This window comes from Balaenoptera borealis (assembly GCF_965194805.1).
Source record: "Balaenoptera borealis genome assembly, chromosome: 18".
Taxonomy (NCBI): domain Eukaryota; kingdom Metazoa; phylum Chordata; class Mammalia; order Artiodactyla; family Balaenopteridae; genus Balaenoptera; species Balaenoptera borealis.
Window position 1 is genome coordinate 2,857,932 of NC_138877.1, and position 21,733 is coordinate 2,879,664.

The window sequence follows — 21,733 nt, forward strand, 5'->3', positions numbered from 1 at the left end:
TGCTTCATAATGAATTTTTGAATTGATCTAAACCTGAGAACTGATTCCACGTGAAGCTGGAAGTGCGACCCTTGACCTTGACCCTTGACCAAGAAGCTGGAGAGCTAGGAGAGAGGGCTTCTCCTCCCAGGTTTGCTTTGACTGCAGCCAAAGTCTGCGTGAATGACTCAGCTTCTCTCTGCTGTAGTTTTCCCATGTGGAAAACAACTTTAGTAATTCCTGGGCCGCCCGCTGCGTGTGACAAAATTCCATCCCCTCGGAAGAAATGAGCTATCAGATTATGGTATATGATTAGGTAATCCATAGCTTCTGATTTCTATTCATATGCTAAGCTTAGCCATTTTGGGGGGCAGCTTTCTGAAAGAAAGAATTTGATTTTCACAATCGCTTGGGCTCACGAGCACGTGATGAACACAATAGCTACGTGCCCGAGAAAACAAATTCTTCCCTTGTGCTGGTTCCATTGTTCTAGGCGACTAAATCTGTAGATGATTGTTCAGCCCCACTCTTTTTTTTGGTCCTGTCCCATCAGATACGCATTCCAAGAAATTACCTTAAGATTTGTTTCACCATGAAAGCGACATTCTCAGCTGTGCTCCAATCAACTGGATAAAAGTGGCGAACCCATCCTGGTTGACTATCACCTTTCAAAGTATGTGTGTGGAGGAGCGAGCCTGAGCCCTCATCCCTCCCTGGCTATTGTTAGAAATAAGTAATGATGTATTAGGACATGCTTTTTGTGCCAGAAGTTTCTGAAACTTTTTGCAACCGCACATAGAAACAGGAATTACTTCACCCGCCGTTGAAATGTGGCCACCGCTTGGATGAGATGGGGCAGCTGTTTAAAAATGCACAGCAACTTTAAAAGAAAAAAAGAAAAACCAATGCACAGCAACGTTCCAAAACGGGGGGCCTGCAAGTGAGGGGCAAACTTGCCTCCGACTGAAATCACAGGGGAAGCTTTCTGGGCTAAGCCTGCTGGAGCTGGGCTGTGAGGGGCTTTAGTTTTGTGTCTCCCTAGGAAAGCCAACCTCTTCTGTTCAGGGCTGGCTCCTGGTCACCTGCTAAATCATCCAATCCCAGGCCACCAACTGATGGGCGGCCCTCAGCAGCGTGGCAGGTTCTCCACACTGGCTGACGGAGGTTGGCCGCAGGAAGAGGTGGCCTTGCGTGAGGAGTGGTGACCTGACCCTGCAGTGCCACGTACAGCTGGGCACGGCCCAGGGTGATGGAACAGGGAACACTGTCCATTGCTTCCTGGTCACTGTAAAGTATGCTCTCCGACCTCAGAGACACTGACATAAATTCATCAGCTTGGAGTCTACACTGTTCCTATATTTATCTGCTCACATGGGCCAGAGTATCTTGAATAAGACCCAGAAAAGTGTCTCTTTTTTTGGACCACAGTTTCATTAGCAAAAATCGCTTCTCTTTTAGGCAAAAGAAGGACTCAATTTACGAGAAGATTCCTCTTCTCTGGATAGATTTTAGTTTCAGGAAAAGCAAAGCTGATGACCACTGTACTCCCTCAGGCCTTCTGCTTCCCAGGGCCGTTGAGGATTTTCACGGTGAAAAGAGAAGAGGAGGCAACACAGCACACAGCACGCTGAAGCCCGTGGCAGGCGGGGAGCAGTGCCCACAGGAAAAGCAAAGCTGTAAACACGCGCATCAGAAAAGAGCAAAGCTCTCACGTTAATAACCTACGTCTGCATTGTACGCAACTAGAGAAAGAAGAGAAAAGCAAACCCAGAGCCAGCAGCAGGAAGGAAGGAAGATTAGAGCGAAGATAAATAAAGTAGAAGCTAGAAGAACAACAGGGAAAATGGTCAAAAACAAAAGTTGGTTCTTTGGAAAGACCGACAAAGTTGACAGACCTTTAGCTGGACTGACTGAAAGAGGGGGCTGCTCGGGAGTGTCTGGGGGGGTTTGTTCTTCCATTTAGGGGGTCGATGGTGCCGGGCTGGTCTCTGCCCCGTCCGGACTGTGAGCCTTTGCAGGGCTGTCCTAGATGATGGGGGGGGGGCGTTGAGGGTCGGAGGCCACCCCTGGGAGGCTTGTGCTACAGGTTAGATAAAACAGGGTGTTTTCCACACCCCGATCTTCTGGGAAAGGGAACCAGAGTCCTCGAGGGAAACCCTACAGTGGGAAAGGGCAGCCTGGGGCTGGGCTGAGGGAGGAGGTGCGGCGGGCTTGGTCAGGTCAGGAGGAGCAGGTGGTGGTGGCATGCTTGTCCAGCTGAGGCCGGGCTCACAGCGTTTGCTGGTAGAGGCAAGGCCCCTCCTGCCCCAAGTCACTCCCTGAGCCCAGCGTTCTGTTTCCTCCAAGTGCAGGGTCAGGGCCGCTGTTCCCATTCACCGTGTCCTGGTGACAGCTCGGATTCTCCGTGGAAGATTCCACTTCCCAACTAGGTCCAAATCAAATAATTGACTTCACTAATTTTAAGTCATTTTGCCCATAGACAGCGGTGCTTTTAGGACGACACGAGGGAACGCCTGGGGCGTCACCAGGGGAGACTGCCTGAGCCTGGGCTCCAGAAGCACGGTCCCTGGATGGACCCTCGGAGGCACGCTGGGCCTCGGCGGGCCTGTCCGTGGGCGCGGGTCGTGTTAAAATGACCCTCTTTCTCTCGCCCGCAGCATCTCATCATCTCCGGGTCCTCACGCTTTGTACCGTTCAAACCAGCGTGGAAAACCCTGGCTGGGCCTTGCCTTCAAGTAGATGGGCACCCAGAGGCCTTGTGCTTGCCCTGGCCCCGCGTCCGGAAGGGACAGCGTGGCCCCTGAGGGGGCAGCGCGGGAGGAGCCGAGCCCACGGCGGGGGAGGCGGAGGCCACGGGGCAGCTCCGGGCTGGCGGCCAGACCGCAAGCCTCGGCCGCTGGGCTGGCTTCCCTCCCTCCGTCACAGGGACGGGAGCCGAGGGGCGTGGAGATTCGGGACGTCTGTGCCCGCGGTGACCGTGCTGCGGGGTCCGCCGGGGATCAGAGGCCCAGGTCAGGCGGCACGGCCCTTGCTCCGCCCGCTGCCCTTCCACCGCAGGGACCAGGGTCAGTCCTCCCTGACGGGTGCTGGTGCTGGCTGTGTCCTCGGCGTCCACAGCCCCTTCGCTGGGGCGGCCTGTGTGCCGGAGGGGGCAGCCTCGGACGCCCCCCTGCCCCTCACCTGTGTGCGAGCTCACCTGCAGCTCCACTGCTGTACGTGTTCCCTCTCCCTGGAGAGAGGAGCTTCCCCGCGTGTGTGAAGGCATCTGGATTTGATTCTGAAGATGACGGTTGTCAGTGCAGTGAAGGCTGGGACTGGAATTTGGGGGATCAACCCAGGCGTGTGACAGGCGACCCCAGGAGGGATGCTGGGGTCTGAGTCAGGCGCTGGGAGCTGCCTCTTCTCCCCTGCAGGGTGACTGGAGTTGATCCCCTCAGGACGTCCCTCTGTGACGGATGCAGTGGTTGGCGTGGTGCCCGCCTGCCCTGGGAGTGGGTGGGAAAGAGGGCTGGGCCTGGTCCTGCCTCAGGGAGCCCACGGGGGCTGTGAGACACTCCTGCGTTGTAATTACGGATTTCACGCGGGCTTAATGAGATAGTAGACCCCTGAGGTAAAAGCAGGGTAATTACTCAAAATAGAGGCAAGACATTCTCTTATATCCTGTAGATATTAGCATCTAGTGACCCAGACAAGCATCTCTTAACCCTCTCTTTCTCTGAGCCATTTATAATATACTGAACTTAGTCTAGTTGGGAAAAAGCCACCATAGCACTAGCTTCTATTCAACCAACCCACCCTGACCGTCTCTTCCAGAAAGTATTATTTCCACACTCAGAGCAAAAACGGTAAGCACTTATTTAGTATTTTTGATATTCATAATACTTATACTTACTAATTACTAATAAACCCAAACCTCCAAACCCCCAAACAAAACACACAGCAAAACCCAGCAAAATGTTAGGTATTTTATTCTCCAGGAATCATTCACTTTACAAAAAGGTAAATGGCCTTGTTTCCTAGGTGGGGACACTGGCTGCCTTGTCCGTGTGAGTTCCAGGCCGTCCCTCCCCTCACCCTGCAGTCGGCACCGACCACCCACTCTGACCTGTGGGCCTGTGTCATCTTTCCCCGTGGGTTGGCTGGGAAGCAGCTGGCGGGGCCGGCGGGGGTGAGGGCATATCTGTGGCCCCGAGGAAACCCTTCCTGACCGGGCTGCTTGGACCCTCTGTCCCTGCACCTGGCCCGGCTTCTCGCACGAGCCCCCGAGGGGGGACGGAGGGAGCTGGGTGACGGGTAGACTGAGTAAGCAAAAGATGAACTTTTCTCTTCTGCCTGCGTCCTCCTCCTGGAAAGGTGATGGGCCGGGGTGAGGAAGAGTGCTGTTTTCATAACGATAGGCCCGACCGTGATGGTGACAGTACGTTTTCGGTTCTGACGCCAAGAAGCAAGGGCTCTGATTCATCCCGTGGATTTTGTCGAAGCTCTGCTCTTTGGTTCCCTGCTGACAGAGGACACCGCCACCCCTGGACAAGCACACGGGGGCCCCGGAGCCCAGCCTCCAGGACACCTCCAGACTCTGCTCCCCCTTCACATTCTGCGGGACCCACCTGACCCTCTCACCCTCCGCGCGCTGGGCCCCTTCACTCCCCCAGCCCCAGGCCTTCCCTTTCCGCCTCTGTTTTTGGAAGCATTCGACCCCCCTCGCCGGCGTGAGGATGGGCACAGTGAACCAATGCGGGGTGTTCAGCTCAGGACTTGGCCCAGAGGACACGCCGGGTGGGGCCCTGCCCTCCGACGGCCCGAGGGACGGCCAGGCACAGGGACGCACGTGGAGACGCGAGTCGTCCAACTGAAAAATCCATTCTTCCTCGTCTACGCTCAGAATAATTCCTGTTGCTCCAAATCAGTCAAGTCCACAGAGTACTGACAACACTGAAATCGTATATAAGGCAGATGAAAGTATTTTGTGGATTGCTTGGTTTTCTCCTTGTTTTCGGTAATGTTTATGTTTTCACATTTTTCTGGGCTTTAGAAATACCTTTCTCCTTCGCATCTTTCTCCGCTAGACTGGCTTGGATCTCATCGTCACTCGTTTCAACTCCCCACGGCTCTGTCGGGTTCTGACCACGTGAGACACGGACACCACACGAGATCGTAAGTAAACGGGGGTTCTCACAATTCTGTCCTTTTGGAGCTAAGACTCCAGAGCGCAAATGAAAGGAAACAGAATTTTCAACACAGTCTCTCGATGTGTTTCCGTAGGGTTAGATTCCTTACAGAAATGATGAGCTATTTTGGTGGATGTCAGTGTCTTATGGAGACTGCTGCCGTTTTCTTCGTTTTGTGGGCAAGTGGGAAGGTCCTGGGAGGGAAGAAAGCTGTGAACTCAAGGGTAGGAGATGCAGGTGATGACACTGCTCTTAAATTTGAGTAAGGACTGAGCGAACCAGGTTTGACAAAGACACACATGTTTACGAAAAGGAAAACGACAGAGAAGCCAGGAGATAAGTTCTAGAAAATAAGGGAAGAGGTCCCCAGTACTAGTATCTCTCTTCTTTTCTCTTTCTTCTCTTGGTTAAGCGGAGGGTGGGGAAGTGGAGACGCGGCCCACGGCCCCTGGGCCCCCAGGCCTCCCCGTCCCATGGAGCGCCCCCAGCCGCTCCAGCAGGCCTTCACTCTCACCCCGCGCTTTCTCCTCTCTGTTTCCTCCCAGATCATCAAACGAGGGACAGCCACGGCTTTACAAGAAAGCTGCCAGTGCGGATTTGCTTGTGTTTTAGGCCCAGAGTCATCTGATTTTCACGAGACGGTAACGCCGCGAAGGTAAGAGTGAAAGATTTAATTCAACAGCTCCGGCTGTGCTTTTCTTGCAGGTGGGAGAGGGTATTTTGAAGAGATTTGAAAGGTAATTTATTTTCCTCAAACAAATGAATTGGTATTTTGGGCTAACTCTTTGGGGTGCTGGAGATGATCTAAGCTGACACTTATTTTTTTTTTTTTTTTATTTTATTTATTTATTTATTTATTTGTTTTTTGGCTGTGTTGGGTCTTTGTTTCTGTGCGAGGGCTCTCTCTAGTTGCAGCGAGCGGGGGCCACTCCTCATCACGGTGCGCGGGCCTCTCACTATCGCGGCCTCTCTTGTTGCGGAGCACAGGCTCCAGATGTGCAGGCTCAGTAGTTGTGGCTCACGGGCCTAGTTGCTCCGCGGCATGTGGGATCTTCCCAGACCAGGGCTCGAACCTGTGTCCCCTGCATTGGCAGGCAGATTCTCAACCACTGCGCCACCAGGGAAGCCCCTAAGCTGACACTTCTTTATCTGAATATTGTTCCCAGGGTTGTCCACGTGACACATAAGCCATCAGCACCAAAATAAAGAAAAATACCTGTTTTCACTTATATCCATTATTTGTGATATTTTGCACCTACTTCATGAAACTGATCTGTCAGTGAAAAACAGGTTTCGTCTGAGGCACGTATCAGAAAGGGTCACGACGGACGACCCATCACTTCTGGCTCTACACCGTGGAGAGCTATGATGTTTCCATCTGCGTTAAGCATTTCCCCTGGGGTTTTTGTATCCGGCGTTGACTTTCTTGGAAAGTGTGAGTGTCACAGGCAAGGACTCTGAATCAGACCGGGTGTTCTCGGTGTTAACTGGGCGGGTTGGCTTGCTGCTCTGCTCCTTAGTTTCCTTCATTGACCAAGTAGGAGGAATAAAGTCTACGGGGCAGGATCGACCGGGTTCGGAGACGGTTGGGAAGGCCCCCGGGCAGTACTGCCGGTGGTGGGTGCGCAGGACCACGCGGACGCTGGGGGCCCACGGTGGTCACAGCACAGCCTCAGCGACTCTGCTGCCACGATCCCAACGCAGCTGGTGCTGTGAATAGCTTTGCTTTGTCCCAGTAACTGTAACTCCCGGCACTATTTTTATCCAGGAACAAAGGGAAGACTCTGAGCTCTCCCTGCTGTTTGAAGTGTACCTTGAGAGCCCCGTGATTTGTAAATGGAATACTTAGAATAAAGATTCCTTAGGATCTGGGTCATGGAAAGTCAGTGACTTGTTGCTGAGTACAAGGCAGAGCTGTAATAGCCGATTTAAATCCCCTGCGACAGAGGCGAGTCATTTGCAACTGCAGTTATTATAGTTTCCAAGGAATCACTGCCTTGTTCCTGCCAGCAGCTGCCTCCCCCGGTGCGGGGGTGACCGCTGGGGTGGCCAGAGGATGTGAGAAGGGACGATCGTCCAACATCCTCTTCTCTTCAGGGTCTGGCATTTTATTTTTGGTGGCTTCACCGGCAGCCTTTGTGCCATGACGTGTAACTTCTATAGCTCACAGAGTAAGCTTTCCCCACTAGGTCTTAACATCCAGCCCCGTACGCATTAATCATTAAAAGCCAGGAAGCCAGTCCCCTTGTTCTCACTTGGACGACGGGACAGTAACAGTGGCTTAGATCCGGGGATGCGGGCTGGGCTGAGCGGTGGAATCACTGGGTCTCTTGTCTGGGAGGCGTAGGTTCAGAAGCGAAGGCGCCTGGCCCGCATCTCATCCTGGGAAGTGGGCGAGATTTGAATGGGAATTCATCCTAACGGGGAGCGGAGGCTGGGAGGGCGCCAGGAAAGTGGGGTGGGCCAGTGACAGTTCCTTGGAAAAGGATGGGCAGCGTCTGAGCAGACTCCAGTGTGGGTTAGGAAGAGCCGCCGCCAACCATAGGCAGTACACGTGAATCGTTCAGAGATTAAACGCGGGGTCGGGGGTGGATGGTGCCTCGGAAACTAAGCCTCCCCCTCCCCGTTCACTACCCTTCCCCCTGGGCCGGGACAGGTTTTAGAGCAGACATTTGTCACGACAGTCGTTCAGGGAGAAATGATACCCAAAGTGGTCCAGGTTCCAGGTTAACAAAGAGTGCAGTAGGGGAACCTTTCATAAGAAATTCTTTCTAAATCCTCTAAAATCTCATTCCTGGGACTTCTAGGTTTCCAGAGTTAAGATATTAAGAGTTCACCTATTGCTCTGATTTCAATAAATTGTTTAATATTTCCAAAGTTTTAATAAACTTATATACATGTACATTTTTTAAAAAGATCGGAGGCTTTATTTATTCATTTTGCTTTCACCGGGGGAATTGGTATGTCCCTTATCTGTGCAGAATAAGGCACAAAGCAGCATCTAGAAGTGGTCGTTCAGATGAGACAGAGCTTCAAGAAGCACTTATTAGAGTACAGAAAGTCAGACCAACTGGTTCTCTCAGTGGCTTGTCAAGGGTGAACGGTCCCACGTCTGCAGGTCTGTGGCCAAAGCCTGGGTGTGGGTAAAGCTTCGGCCGCTGCCCTGGAAGCCTCACCCCTGCTGGACTGTGGGGCCTCAACATTGCCAGCCTGGATGCGTCCGTGCGGCGGATTTAAAATGGGTGGTGTGTGTCAGTGAGTTGGGCTCTCGATGACCAGATGAGCTTCTCCCTGCAGTTTCCCCTGAGTTGGGAAGTAACTGATTCCATCCCAACCGACAGCCTCAAAACGAAGACCTCGTGCATTTAGGGGCTGAATCAACTCCATGCAGCCTTCCAGACGGTTCCCGCAGCCCAGGCTGACCTAAGTGGGTTGACGGATGGGGAAGCACAGAGGACCCGGCTACGTCGTGAACAGACGCCTTGTGACAGCTGACTAGGACCCTGCTAAAGGTCTCATTTTCTCTGTAAAGGAACAAGAAAAAAGTGTACATTCTCTGATCCCTCCCTTTAAATGTCAGAATAGAGAATTGGAAGGAGTCCCCAGGCCTAAAGTCAGAAGCCCTCAAGCTGAGTCTCCATCTTGTGAGGCACTTAGTGAAGTACCTCTGGGACTCAAGGCAGGTTGCTCAGTCCTGCTGTCTCGGGTGCACGTGGATGGCGTCGGGCACCGGGCCTGCACCTCTGCAAACACCATCTCATTTAGCGCTAAAGCCACCAACCCCCTGCTGCCTTTTGCATAAACTAGGTAGATGAAGACGGACTAGGTTAAGATGTAAAATACAGATTTACAAAATAATAAACGAAGAGGTGCTCTTTTTTTGAGTACTTTCTGTCTGCCAGGCACTTAGCACATATGATGTGTACTTTACATCTATCATCTCATTTAATCCTACAGTAACACTGTGGGCAGGTGCTGGTTGAGGCTGGGAAACCTCGGGTCACAAAGCCAATATGCGGTGGTGGCAGAGGTGGCCATGGAAATATCAATATAAATCCCCAAACATCCGATTCCAAATCCAGAGCGATACTTCTTCATCTTTTACCAGATCTGTGCTTTAGCTTCTTAGAACTATCTTGAAGGACATATTATTTCTTGGCGTGATGAAGAAACAAAGTAGTGCGTGATGAAGACATTCACGTTTCTAATCATTCTTCAGGTTTCACACTTTTACAAATACTTCAGAGTTTCCTTTCCACACGTAGCACAGAAGCCTGACTTCTGTACCTAGAATGTTCCTCTGCAGACTGTCTGCCCTTTACCGTGGGAGGTCACGCCTGTGTCTTCACCGGCTTTCTGGCCCATTTCCAATCCTGTTCCCCATCCTGTGGACTACTGAAGACTGGCTCCAGAATGTTCTCTTTACTCTATTCCGACCATCAAAGGGACAAACAGATGCAGCGCTCAGAATTCACATGTACGTCCGCTGTGGGGCGGTGCCCTCCTTGGTGAGAGCGTGTTTCCAACTTTGGAAAGAATCTGTTCACGTAGCTGCAATCTCATAGAACATTCTGTTTGGATTTTCTTATAGTTGCTATTGACGCTGTTATTTTCCCTCTAAGCATTGAGGTTAAGAGAGACAAACCTTCAGGAGTTGACTTCACTGAAACATTTGAGCTACTTGGGCAGAAAAGAACCCACAGTCCAAAAATGAATATGGACTTGTGGAAACAGTGCGTATTTTGCCATGATTTCACCTAATTTCTTGTTCCACAGAAAGAACATATTCTCCAGATATCTATTATCAGAAAAAGAGAAAAAAAGACATAATCCGACATGGCTAAAGTTTGAGACAGACACTCACGTAGGAGAAAATTAATTTTTAATAAGTGACTAAGGGACTAAAACGAAGTGAGATGCTTTCTGTTCTTAGTCATGAAAATTGGCTTTTCTTTTGTTACCTACGTGGACAGTTTAAGTAGTTTCCCCAAACTCCAAATCTTGTTGCTCCATGGGAAGGAATTGCCTAAATTCCTTTTCCCCCTCCTCTAGGACATCAAGGGGCAGCTTAGACGTCTGGTCCTAGAGACTCTTCCCCACGAAGGGAAGGTGTCCCCCTGCTGATGGGGGGAGAGACCAGGAGGGAGGGTGTCCAAGGTGTATGGAGAGGAGATGGGAGGAGGGCACATCCCCGCAGGGGCCTGAATGTGAGAGGCGACGTGGGCATGGTCTGGGCCCCCAGGACCAAGGGCTGAAGGAGGCCAATGAGCAAGGAGAATGGGGCCCGAGCTCCCAGGAGCAGGAGTGGAACCCGGGACTCCTCACGAGTTCCCCAGGCATGTGGGGTCCAGGGGGACCAGAGCCAGTGCCTTGAGGACCAGTGACGCCACCAACACACCCCTGAGGACCAACCCTAGGTCAAGGGGACGCCGCCTCCCAACATGAAGATATGCCAGTTCCCCCTCCCCCCGGATGCCTTCTTAGGGACATGAGAAGCAGCTCCAGGAGACGGGCCCTTTAATCTGAGAGAGGCTGGGCACTGCTTAAAAAAGACTGTTTCAGTGGTCTGCTTCAAAGGCCAGGCTAATAGCAGTGCTTTGCATTTTCAGGCACGTTTGAGTTAAATGCACAGCGGGTGAGATGTTTCAACCCCATCACACCTGTTGACCCCAGGTGGGTCTCTGGGTGGCACATGAGCAGAGGGGACACGGACACCCTTTGAGGTCTGCCCAAATCCCACCACAGGACACTTCTTTGTGTCTGCTCGTAAGTGGTCTGTGTTCCTGGGATCTGTTCAAAGCTTCCACTGACCTGAAAACGTCTGATGCTACGTAGATCAGCACCTCCAAAATATGTTGGACGAACCGGAGGTCTGACTTGGAGACCTTTCTGAGGAGTCGGTAAATCCCTTTTGGTGCCCGAAATGTTTCTCTGTGGATCCTCAAGGCCTTTACGACGGCCTGATTTAGCAACTTCCTTTGTTTTCCTCTCACTCACCACCCCCCTCCCCCTAGTAATCATCCCAGACTCTGTATGGACTGTCCCTGCTTTCCCAGGGGCATTTCTTTCTGCAGGCTCTCAAATGAGAAGAAGACGACTCACCGACATGAATGAGCCTCAAACAGCAGATTAAATGGCTCCAGGCACCTTCCGTGGAGCTCCGGGCCCTGGGCCCGCAAGGGCTGGGCCGACCCTCACCCCGTCTGCTCCTCTGGGCTCTGGGGTCAGGCTGAGCTGAGCAGCTGAAATGATAGAGGGGTGCATCTCGCTCTCGCTCAGCGCAGAGTTGGGGTGAGGTCTGCAGGTTTGCGCTCGGACTTGGAAGCCATCGGAGCCGGTGAGCTGGACGGAAAGGCCTGGGCGCGGCCCTGCGCTCTGCATGCTGTCACCCACAGCCCTGACCCTGCAGCGGGCAGACAGCGATCACCTATGGCCACGCACGGCTGTGGTAGCTCGTTCTGGGAGATACTGCCCAGGACACACTGCTGTCCAGTGGAATTAATTTACACAGGTCACTAGTAGGACCAGCGTTTTCATTCTTCTTCCGTGTGTCATACGATTGCCATGACTCCAGCATCTGGGAAGGTCTTCGTGGCTAACAGGGCATCCCGTTGGACAGGAGGGCAGGGGGTGTTCTGAGAGGGGGTGAGAACAGATGGGGGTCTGCAGATGGAGCTTGAACTTGAGAGCTTCACAGTTGACATTGCTGAACACAGAACCCCACGGGGCATGTTCCTCTAAGGAGCGAAACGGACAAGCTTCCCAGGGCCACGCGAGTTTCCCGTGTACTCGGCTGTCAGCGGTCTCCGTGCGGGGGTCACGGACACACTTGCTTCACCCCGCTGCTCCCTTGCCAAGGGCAAGGCTTCAGCCCGGCTTCCTTGAACCCGGGGTTGCATGAAGGCGGCGACGCTATAAACAGGGAGAAAGGACTTGGCCTCGTTCTTGTTCTGTTTTAGCAGCGCCGTCTCTCCCCTGTAATTTCCCTTCTCCATTTAGACAGCGCTGCAGCCGCAGAAAGCCACGCTCGCCAGGCCAGCGGACCCGGGCCCTGGCCATCTGAAGCCTTCTGGTGTTTTGCAAAGATGTCATCTCATCCCACAAATGTCGCCTTCTGTGAAGGGCCAGGCCGTCTGACACACACGATGGGCCAAGCTGGGACTGGCGTGTGGGCTGCGTCGACTGGAGCTGGGAGGGCCCACCACCTGCTCGTTCTCAGACGTCACAGAACTGCAAGTGAGACGAGACAGCCAGGCTCTAAATTTACCCCGCGTGAGTGACCCCAGCAGCCCCAGGGCAATCTTTTCTCTCGTGAAGGAGGCCGCTCCCGGCCTTGGTGATCTGCCTTTAGGTGTCAGATGAGGTGTAGGGTCGGCTTCTGGCCTTTCACGATGATGTCGTGTTGTGTTGTGCTGTGTTGTGTTGTGTTGTGTCTCCTTGCCTGGCTGTCAGGGTCCAGCACCAGACTGTCCCTGGAAAGAGGGCAGCTATTCTTCCAACACTTTCTCCCGGGGTTGACTTCCCACTCGTTAAGGAGGGGACGGCTGTGACCATGCGGTTTTTTGGTCCAGTGGTCAGCAGTGGGGACGCCCGGGGACAGAGTTCTCTCTCTCCTTTCCCCAAGAGTCCAAGTTACCTTCTCAGAACAAAAAAAGCTCATGGACCCCAAAAGAGCGCAAATGGTGAGTGCAGTTTGCTTGATTCCCTGGGGCCGGAAGTGCCCACAGACGAGTCCGATGAAAACAGAGAAAATCCATGCAGTCACCCAAGGGGTGGGTTCTGTAGGGTGTCACGTGTACAGATCCTCCCAAAGGGGCGGCACCAGACATCCTGAAAATCATCCCGATGGCATCACCAGCGAGGTGGAGTCTGGCTCCCTGAGAGGTGACGCTGGCTGTGCGCACCAGGGACGGTGACACGGTGACATCGGTCCCCAGCTTTGGCTCCGGTGCTCCCCCAGAGCCCTGCAGCTGCCTCGGGACTGGGTCAAACGCCCCGTGTTCAGGTGGTACCTTTTGGGCCAACACTGATCAAGCCCTCACCACCAATAAAACAGGGATGGCAGCATTTGCCTCACACATTTATTGTGGAAATAAAGTCTGAAAACTAAGCGCTACATAAATAGCAGCTGCTATTATGCTTATTCCACATTCTTCAGATCAGAATGCATTAACTAAATTTTTCATTTTTCAGTTAGTGTTTATATTTTTATGTTGCATGTTTGAGATGCACCTGTCTTACTTCCAACACTGAAAGGATAACAAACAATTGCAAGCATCAGGTTGAGGGTTGCCAGGTCAAATACAGGATACCCAGTTAAATTTGATTTTCGGATAAAGAACAGAACACTGTTTAGTATAAGTATGTCCCGAAGATTGCATGGGATATACTGAGGAATTATCCATTGTTTTTCTGGAATTCAGTTTTACCTGGATTTTTATTTGCTAAATTTGGCAACTCCAGCCAGGGTAGACGAAGCAGCGGTTAGTTGGGTAGTGATTGATGTGTCTTAGGCAGGCACACCACTCAACACGTAGAATGTTCCCGAATCCAGAACTCAGATACAGCCCTGGAGAGGTGAGCACGAGAATGAACCTGCAAAGCCAGACCAGGGCACTTTCTAGCCTGCTGGGCTCCAGGGCTCTGTGCTGTTTCCTCCAAGTCATTTGATTTCATTTGTAACTAAACAGTCTGCAACCAGGCAGGAGCTGTGGAGTCCGTAAATGACCGGCTTCCATGAGATCTGGATGACATACCCAAACCCCGTGGGTTCACCAAGGACAGCAGGTCAGGCGGCAGAGTCAGGGTTAACACTCAGGCTACTCTGATTCCAGAAGCCTTGCTCCAGATATCTGGGGAAAGACGTCTCAGAACCTGAGACTAAGTGACCGTGTGAGACGCAGAAAATGAGTCCGCCTCACGTGATGCTCTTTGAAAAATGGAGGACTTTGGTGATGGATCTATGTGGATGTGTAATTGTCTGTGACTTTTTATGTCTCTTATGTAACTCCAGGTAACACCTGGTGGCCAAGGAAATGCTTGTTGCAGTATCCAAAATGTCCAAGAAATGTTTACTACGAGTTTTTGTTGGAACTTATTTGTAACAATGAGATTTGCCCAATGAGCTGTTGTTCTTGTTGTGTTTGGAACAAAAATCAGTGCCGCTCACCTGAGATTTAACACATTAGTACAAATAATAAATTGTTAGGTCTCTGAAAGAAAAATAATCTGGTTTCTTACATGGGCTTACCCAGGTAGCCATTGCACCTGGCAGTGCAAGGGTGGTTGAAAATTTTACGGCCAACGAACAATAGAGCATTTGAACATAGGAGGCAATGATGTGGGAAACAGAAGAAAACGGGACCTGTTGAAGGAGAATCCGGATGTCATCATTAGGATCCTACAAATGATCCCCCAGACAGGTTGAGGGAAAAATCTAGAATAAAAAACTAAAATTGAGAGAAGGCTGACTTAGATCAAATAGTGATTTTAGCTCCAGGTTTTTAAATATTCTGTATCATATCTCAAATCTAATTGAAGTTTCCACTTGATAGTTTCTGGTGAAAAAAATAACCAACCAGTCGTGTTCCACAGTGCAGCACACAAGCTCCTGTATCCAGAAGTCTGGTGTTTCACTCTCCTCTGTAGATCTGGACACCCTTGACTTAATGGGGTAGGTATTTTGTTTTTGACACAGAAGGACTTCACATCTTCTACATGTCCTTTGGCTGCTGTTCTTGGTGCAGTGGTTTCCAACAGTCATGTCTGGGAAAAGTGATGAGGCTGGCAGTCCTGCCCATTCACTGAAGCCAACACTGGTTCCAATGGCTGCCCAAGTCAGGGTGGTTCTTCACGGTGCGACGGAGGAAAGGACAAAACCCCCATGATGTGCCTTGGACCCCCCAGTGATCAGTTTCACTATTCGAACACTTAGCCAGGAATTCTTTCATTTATTTCTTCCACAGATATTCACTAAGCACCTACTAGGTGCCATGCCTGTGTCAGGCACTAGGAAATGAGGAAGAAGACAGGCCTTTAACCAGCCTCCTAAGAGCTGGATGTTTGTCAGAGAAGACAGACGGTTATTGGTAAACAAACACAAAGAAGGTACCTCGAGTTTAAACAAACGACAGTAAAGGGAAACCATGGGGCTCTGCATTGTTAGAATCTGGTGGCCAGAGACAGCTTGCTGATGGAACTCCAGGATTTAAAACATCTCTGAAAGGCTTTGGATCCATCTCAGCGTTACATATGCTCTCAGAATTCTTTCCTCCTAAGTGGCGTCTAACACTTTACTCAGTGAAAAGCAGGTAACTCTGGATGTTTGGTGAGTTGAAAGGTCACCCACTGTTGGCTGGCTTCAGGCCTACAGCAAACCACCCTCGCTGATAAAACGGGTGCTGGCGGCAGTTACCGTAGGAACGGCTCACAGAGCTTTTCGTCTTCGAGGCAGGTTCAGCATCCTGATGAGGAGGTAACATTGTCTTTAATTCACAGGAAGGAGAGGGGGAGTTTCACACCGCTTCTGTGGCACAGCTGCCCAAGCGGCCCCTTTCCCGCTGCCCTCAATTTCCCTTTGTCTCTGATTCTGAGAAAAAGCCCCCAGCTCCCCTACCTTTATTCCTCTGAAGAATTTTTCACCATTTTTATTTTATCGCAGCTGTTCCAGGTTCAGAACCCTAACATTTTGGAAAACAAACTGTATTCAATGGCTGGAAAAGTCTGGGTCTTCCCAGATGAAAGGAATGGAGAACCTTCACTGTTCAAGTCAATAACTCCTTAGCTTGGTCTCGGGAAAGGATGTGCATTTCTCTCCAAACTCTGGAAAGCCCTTGAGGAACTTCTGAAAAGCAACAGGTGTGCATGAATCCCTTCAATTCTGGAGGACGGGCACGCTGGGTGAGGGATGCTTTCTGCAGTGCGTTAAAGGGGTTGAACATTTTCTTCTAACCCTACAGGCCAAATCAAAGAACTTTTCCCATTTCTCAGGCTCTTGTCACCTCCTCTCATCAGAAAAAAAAGCTACGTTTTCTTGGAATTCTGGTGACGGTCCACACTCCTAAGCAATTATGACCGTTTTCAGCTGCTGCTGCTTCTGCAAGGCAAGAAAACGGAGACTCTCACAAGCACCCCCCCGCCCCCTGCAACACACATATGTGCACACTCACACATGCACACGTGCACACACTCAACACACGTGCACACACTCAACACATGTGCGCACACACGTGCACACACACTCAACACACACGTGCACACACACACTCAACACGTGCACACATGCACACACGCAACACATGCGCACTCACACTTGCACACACAGCACGTGCACACTCACACATGCACACACTCAACACACATGCGCACACATGCACACATGCGCACACTCAACACACACATGTGCACATACACACACTTACACACATATGCACACACATATGCATGCAGACACACACACTGAGCCTGATGTAATGAAAATCCCAAGGCTTCTCCCAAGCAAGGAGGGATCTCAGGTCATGGGCTTACTTTAAAACATGAACGACTATAATTTGTAGTATCTTGTACACAGCGAACAAACATTTTTTTATTTTTAAATCTTCAAATATCTTCCTTCCAACAAACTCAAAACAATGTCATTTTTCTCTCTTCACTGTGGAGTCAGCAGAACCAACATCACAATGATTTCACAGTTGGGGAAACTTGCCCAGAAGCTGGTGGCTTCCCCTGGTGCTCTGCTGGTGGCAGTGTCAGGGTCTGGGTTTCTAACGCAGTGGTCGGTTCCAGCAGGATCTGCGGCTTCCCTCAGTGTTCAGTTATACTTTATCTGGGGAGACGTTCAAGTTCCCCGATTCCACATGATTTTAGAAATCTAGACCAAAGAGCTCACCAGGCCATTTATTGTTTTGACCTCTTGAATTCCCAGCCTCTTGTTTTTTATTCTGTCACAGAATCCAGGTGTTTCAGGGCTGGAGTTCAACCTAGGATTCAGATACTGTAACTCTCTGAGTCCCATCACTGACATCTTCCAAAAACTATGATAGGAAATCTTTGTTGGGGGGAGGACTTAGAGTGACCTGCGGATTTCTGTGCTGGACAACTTTTGTGCTTCTCCATGCTGTGAAGTCTTGCCTCAGCGTACAAGCCATCCTGTGGAACTACTGTGTCACGCTCATGACGAGCTGGTTTTCTCTTTTTTCCCCCTAAATTAGTGATTCATAATTTATTTTGGTCTTGCGAATACACATTCTCAGATTGTGGTGACATCCGCAAACCATTTGACTGAATTCAGTACAAATAAAGGAAAAGAAACCCCAAAGAAAGAAAAGCACAGCTGAATTCCATCAAGCACTGATTTGTATGGACACGATCACAGAGAGCTACTTTGTGTTTCCCCCTTTCTGACAATCATTTCAATATCATAAAGACCAATGATTTAATTATTCAAGTGGACCCTTGTGTCCCATCACTTTGCCGCACAAAATGCGTTTGTCATGAAAGGGCGCTTAATTTTTAGCATGATTAAAATACTAAACACTTGAATTAAACATTTTCAGGAGGGTTTATCTCCTACAAAAAACATTCTGTTTCCTTGACACTGGAGCGCGTGCTTCATTAACGATCATAAATAGTTTACAATTTAAGAAGAAAAGGTAGTAACTTACTCTGGCTTTGAAAGGGTTTTGCGTGGCAGCTTGTTATTGGCTGTGGGTGGCTGAGGTCAAAGGTCAGAACTTGGCAGACGCTGGTGGTGAAGCTTTTGGCCTCTGCCTCCTGGTTTGTGGATGTGACAAGGCAGGAAGGAAGAAGGGGACAGGTGGTGACCTGCAAGTGACCAGACCTCTCTGCCCAAGGATGGCTGTCCCTCACCTTTCACCGACGCTTCCAGGAGTGTGCATTTTGATTTTAGGGCAAGGGTTTTATTTACTCACGAGGCACAGAAGGAGGACACCAAACTCTGGACCCCTATCTTGAAGCTGTGATGCTGGGCAGCCCTGAGGGCACGCTTCACCTTTTCCGGAGAGAAAGTTGTCTTTTGTGACACATTGCTGTGCAATTTGTGAAAGAAAAAAATAAGAAAGGCTGGTAACTTCTTGGTGCCGTCAGGCGGCGGCTGGAAGGTTCCCCGGCAGAGGGTAAGGCTTTGAAGACGATCTCCCGAGAGGCGTCGGGCCGCACCAGGGAAGCTGCCCCTCCAGTCCGTGCCAGTCTCTCTGCTTGCGTTTCTCTTTCATCCTCGGGGTGTCTTCTCCTGCAGTGTGGACGGAGGCCGCTGCCCACAATGAGCCCCTTGTCTCCCCCGAGGGCTCCCTCCCAGCTCCAGGTGACGGGAGGGGCTTTACCCTCAGTTCAAGGGCAGCAAAACTCAACACTTGCCGAGAGAAACCGCTGAACTTGAAATCAGTTATCTGACACTCCTCTTTAGTGATAAAAGGACGGAGAGGAACCGCCTCTCCCCTCCCTAAATAACCGTGGAAAACTGCAGAGAAGGCGCTGACTTTTCTTTCTCTCTCCCAGGTTTACAGCTCAAGGCTCAGACCTTGGTAAAGATCCACCAGGTGAAATTTCGTTTTCCTGGACTGAATGGTGAACCTCCTGAAAGTCTAAACAAGTATGACTATTTTTCAGAATGTTCTAAAGTTTTAAGAAAGTTCAGCTTGATAATTTACAAAGAGGGACAACTCAGGCAGCACAATATTTCTGTGATCACACACCCACAGCTCCATGAGCCCTGACCCCACCCCGATATTAGCTCTGGGGGCATTGGCTTCTTTCCCACATCTGGGTCAGCGTCTCCCTCTGACTCTCAGCCTCCTTCTTCCACTTTCCTTTCGTGCTCCAGGGGCCTCTCGAGCTGTCACATGTGGTCGCTCCTGAACCCGTGCCCATGGTGCTAAGTCATAAGGACACAGCTGGCAGATCCAAGGACCCCGTGACATCCGTACTTGCAGCTGACAATTTTCAGGAACTTGAGTTTTAAGGCTAATAACAAATAGGGTAAGAATCTTTAAAATAATACAATAGTGTCAATAATTTGTGTATTTCCTGCTAACTGTGTCTGATGATTTGGGGTCCGTGTTGAACCAGGGCTGAGCCTAGGAGCGTGCGTCCAGACAGGTCACCCCAAAGAAGGGACCTCCAGGCTGAGATGTGAAGGGACGCTGAGGGTTCACTGGGCGAGGCTCAGGAAGAACAGGGCAGGGCCTGAGGGTGGAGGGAGCACCGCCCACCCCAGGACCCAGAGGACACACGGGAGGGAGGCGGAGAGGCTGGGGGTAGTCGCCTCCAGGAGGAGCCTGGTCCCTCAGGGCCCTGGAGGCCACAGGAAGGAGTCTGAACTTTGTCCTCAGAGCAGAAAGGAATCTGTGCCCGGTCTCAGCTCCCAGCTTGGAGCCCCTGGTTACTAGATAAAGGAGTACCGGATAAGTGTTCTTCCTGGGTGAACACAAGGAAGGGGAGTTGTATCCCTTTGAAGTTTACCTAATGGGGTGAGGGCCGGTGGATAGTTTGGTGTCCTGAGGTCTCAGACACACCACACACTCAGCGTTCAAATCATTGCCTCAGTTGGGCATGTAAGTAAACGGACTTATGCACAGGCTTGTCTGGGGCCGAGGCCCCTCTGCTTCTGGTTCCCGGTCTCGGCCGCAAGCAGCTCAGGATCTGGGCTGGAGTGTCCCATGAGGTCCTTCCCGCTCTGGATTGAGATGTTTGAGTGATAAATGGTAAAGGCTTCATGCAGGAATGCCGGGAAAGTTTGGGTAGATGTTGATTTTTTTCAAGAAATCTTAGAATCTGAGTAGAAGGGATTTTGTCGAGGGCTGCTGGGTTTTAAAAGCAAGGAGATGAAGAATGTCCTGGGTGTGAACACAAATTAAAGATACATGAACAGTACATATAAACCACGTAAGAGGCTTTAACATACGCAAAGAACGCATTTTAAAAACACTTTTTGGAACAAGTTTTGGAGCCATAGAACTTTGACGCAGTTCTGCACCCAAAAGACGTGTCTTTTTTTTTTTTTAAACCAGCATTACGTGACAATCTTTATTTCGACAAATAAGTGCACTATAAAAAAATTTGACGTGAAATGTAAAAAAAGCAGCTAAAAATAAATATGTTTACACATTATTGTAGAAATAATACAAAAGAGTGTTAAAATTCTCAGTGAGGAAAAACCAAAACATGTCCAATTGTGTAAAGGCTCTTCCCTTGCCAGAAACGGGAATAGAGCGGAGGACCCAGTTTGGTTTCACTGCTAAAAAATGTACAAAATAACTTAGAAAAGCCAGTCGAGGTCAAACATGGTTTGACCCAATGTTGAGTCTCCATTGTCGGAAACAAAAGATTTGTTTTTTTCGGCTTCAGAGAAATCGGATCAGAATCCGAGCCACACAGCCGGGGGGTCCAGGACCTGCAGGTGTCAAGCTGAGCGGTTCTTATGGGAAGGGGAGGCGGGGGCAGAGACGGATTGGGGACCACAGACGGGAGGGGCCACGAAGACCCACGCCTCCCAAACAGGAAGAAAAGCCACGGGCAAAGGACAAGGCAACGATAAAATAGTAACCTTCTCCTACGGGTAGTTTCCAGATCCAGGTCCTCCTGTGAAGAGTCAGACGGAGGGTTGAATGTGCTGAAACATGTTTGGACTGCAGATCGGTACCAGGAATCGTCTGGAATTGTCAGCCTCGATTATCTGGGTCGTCTCCTCAATTTTCTACCCCCTTTTTCAGGACAGGTCTATCGGAAGAGCTCAGTCAGGGTTCATACGGCCTCACTATCATCAGGAACAATATTGAAATGCCTCTATTAAGCCAATAAGAAACGGTCTGACACCATCCTTCTCTGCTGAGGTTTGGAAACCAAACGTGATAGGTTAAGTGGTAGAAGATACACACATGGTTGTAGAATAAACACCAGATTATTACAAGCACGTGGGTTAAATATTTAAAGTATGCCCAGGCCAAGGGTAAGGTCAGAATACCTCTAGAGTGGGTTCAATTGCAGGATTTTTGTGTTTAGCCAGGGTGGGGTTAAAATAATTGTCATCTTCTGAACAGCCTGGGAGGAAGCCAGAGGAAACGTGCTTTCAGGAGCTTGTGTGGTAGAATGAGGGCCGGTGCCCTGAGGGGAACTTGGGTTTCTAGGATGTGAGCTTCTCCTCTTGCGAGGGAACCTCGCCAGGTCCACTTGAGAGAAACACGGAGGCTATGCAGGTGGGTGGGTGTCTCTCCTGTGGTTCCTATGTTTGGGGTCACAGCTCTCTTAGAGAAACTAATAGAAACAGTGACTGTTTCTTCAGAAGACACATGTGCAGAACACGGACACACACGTTTGCGCTTATAATTCAGGGACTCGGCAGTGCGTGGTGAGGTCTGTGAAGGCAGGTGCTCTGCCTGCATCCAGCATCGTATCTGGCACGTTGGAGATGCTCAACTATGTCCACTAAACAGATAAAGGAGTGAATTCAGCAAACAAATGTCTACTGAAGGCCTCCATGTGTCAGGAGAAGGTCAGGTGAGATGGTCCACAGCTGAGACCGTGATACACGAGGTGGCGACGAGTACCAGGGAGGAATGAAGCAGGAGAGG

The 21,733-nt window shown here is 50.5% G+C and overlaps 1 long non-coding RNA gene across 7 annotated transcripts in view; it reads left to right on the top strand.

The window, feature by feature from the left end:
* Positions 1–21,733, top strand: part of LOC309615413 — a 406,281-nt gene that overhangs the window by 244,373 nt on the left and 140,175 nt on the right. For 6 of the 7 annotated variants that reach the window (XR_014236798.1, XR_014236799.1, XR_014236800.1 and 3 more), the window contains 4 exons: positions 5,012–5,133; positions 5,693–5,802; positions 18,663–18,756; positions 18,988–19,142. This is a non-coding gene — a long non-coding RNA (uncharacterized lncRNA). The remainder of the gene's footprint in view (positions 1–5,011; positions 5,134–5,692; positions 5,803–18,662; positions 18,757–18,987; positions 19,143–21,733) is intronic. The other variant, XR_014236801.1, reaches the window with a different exon arrangement.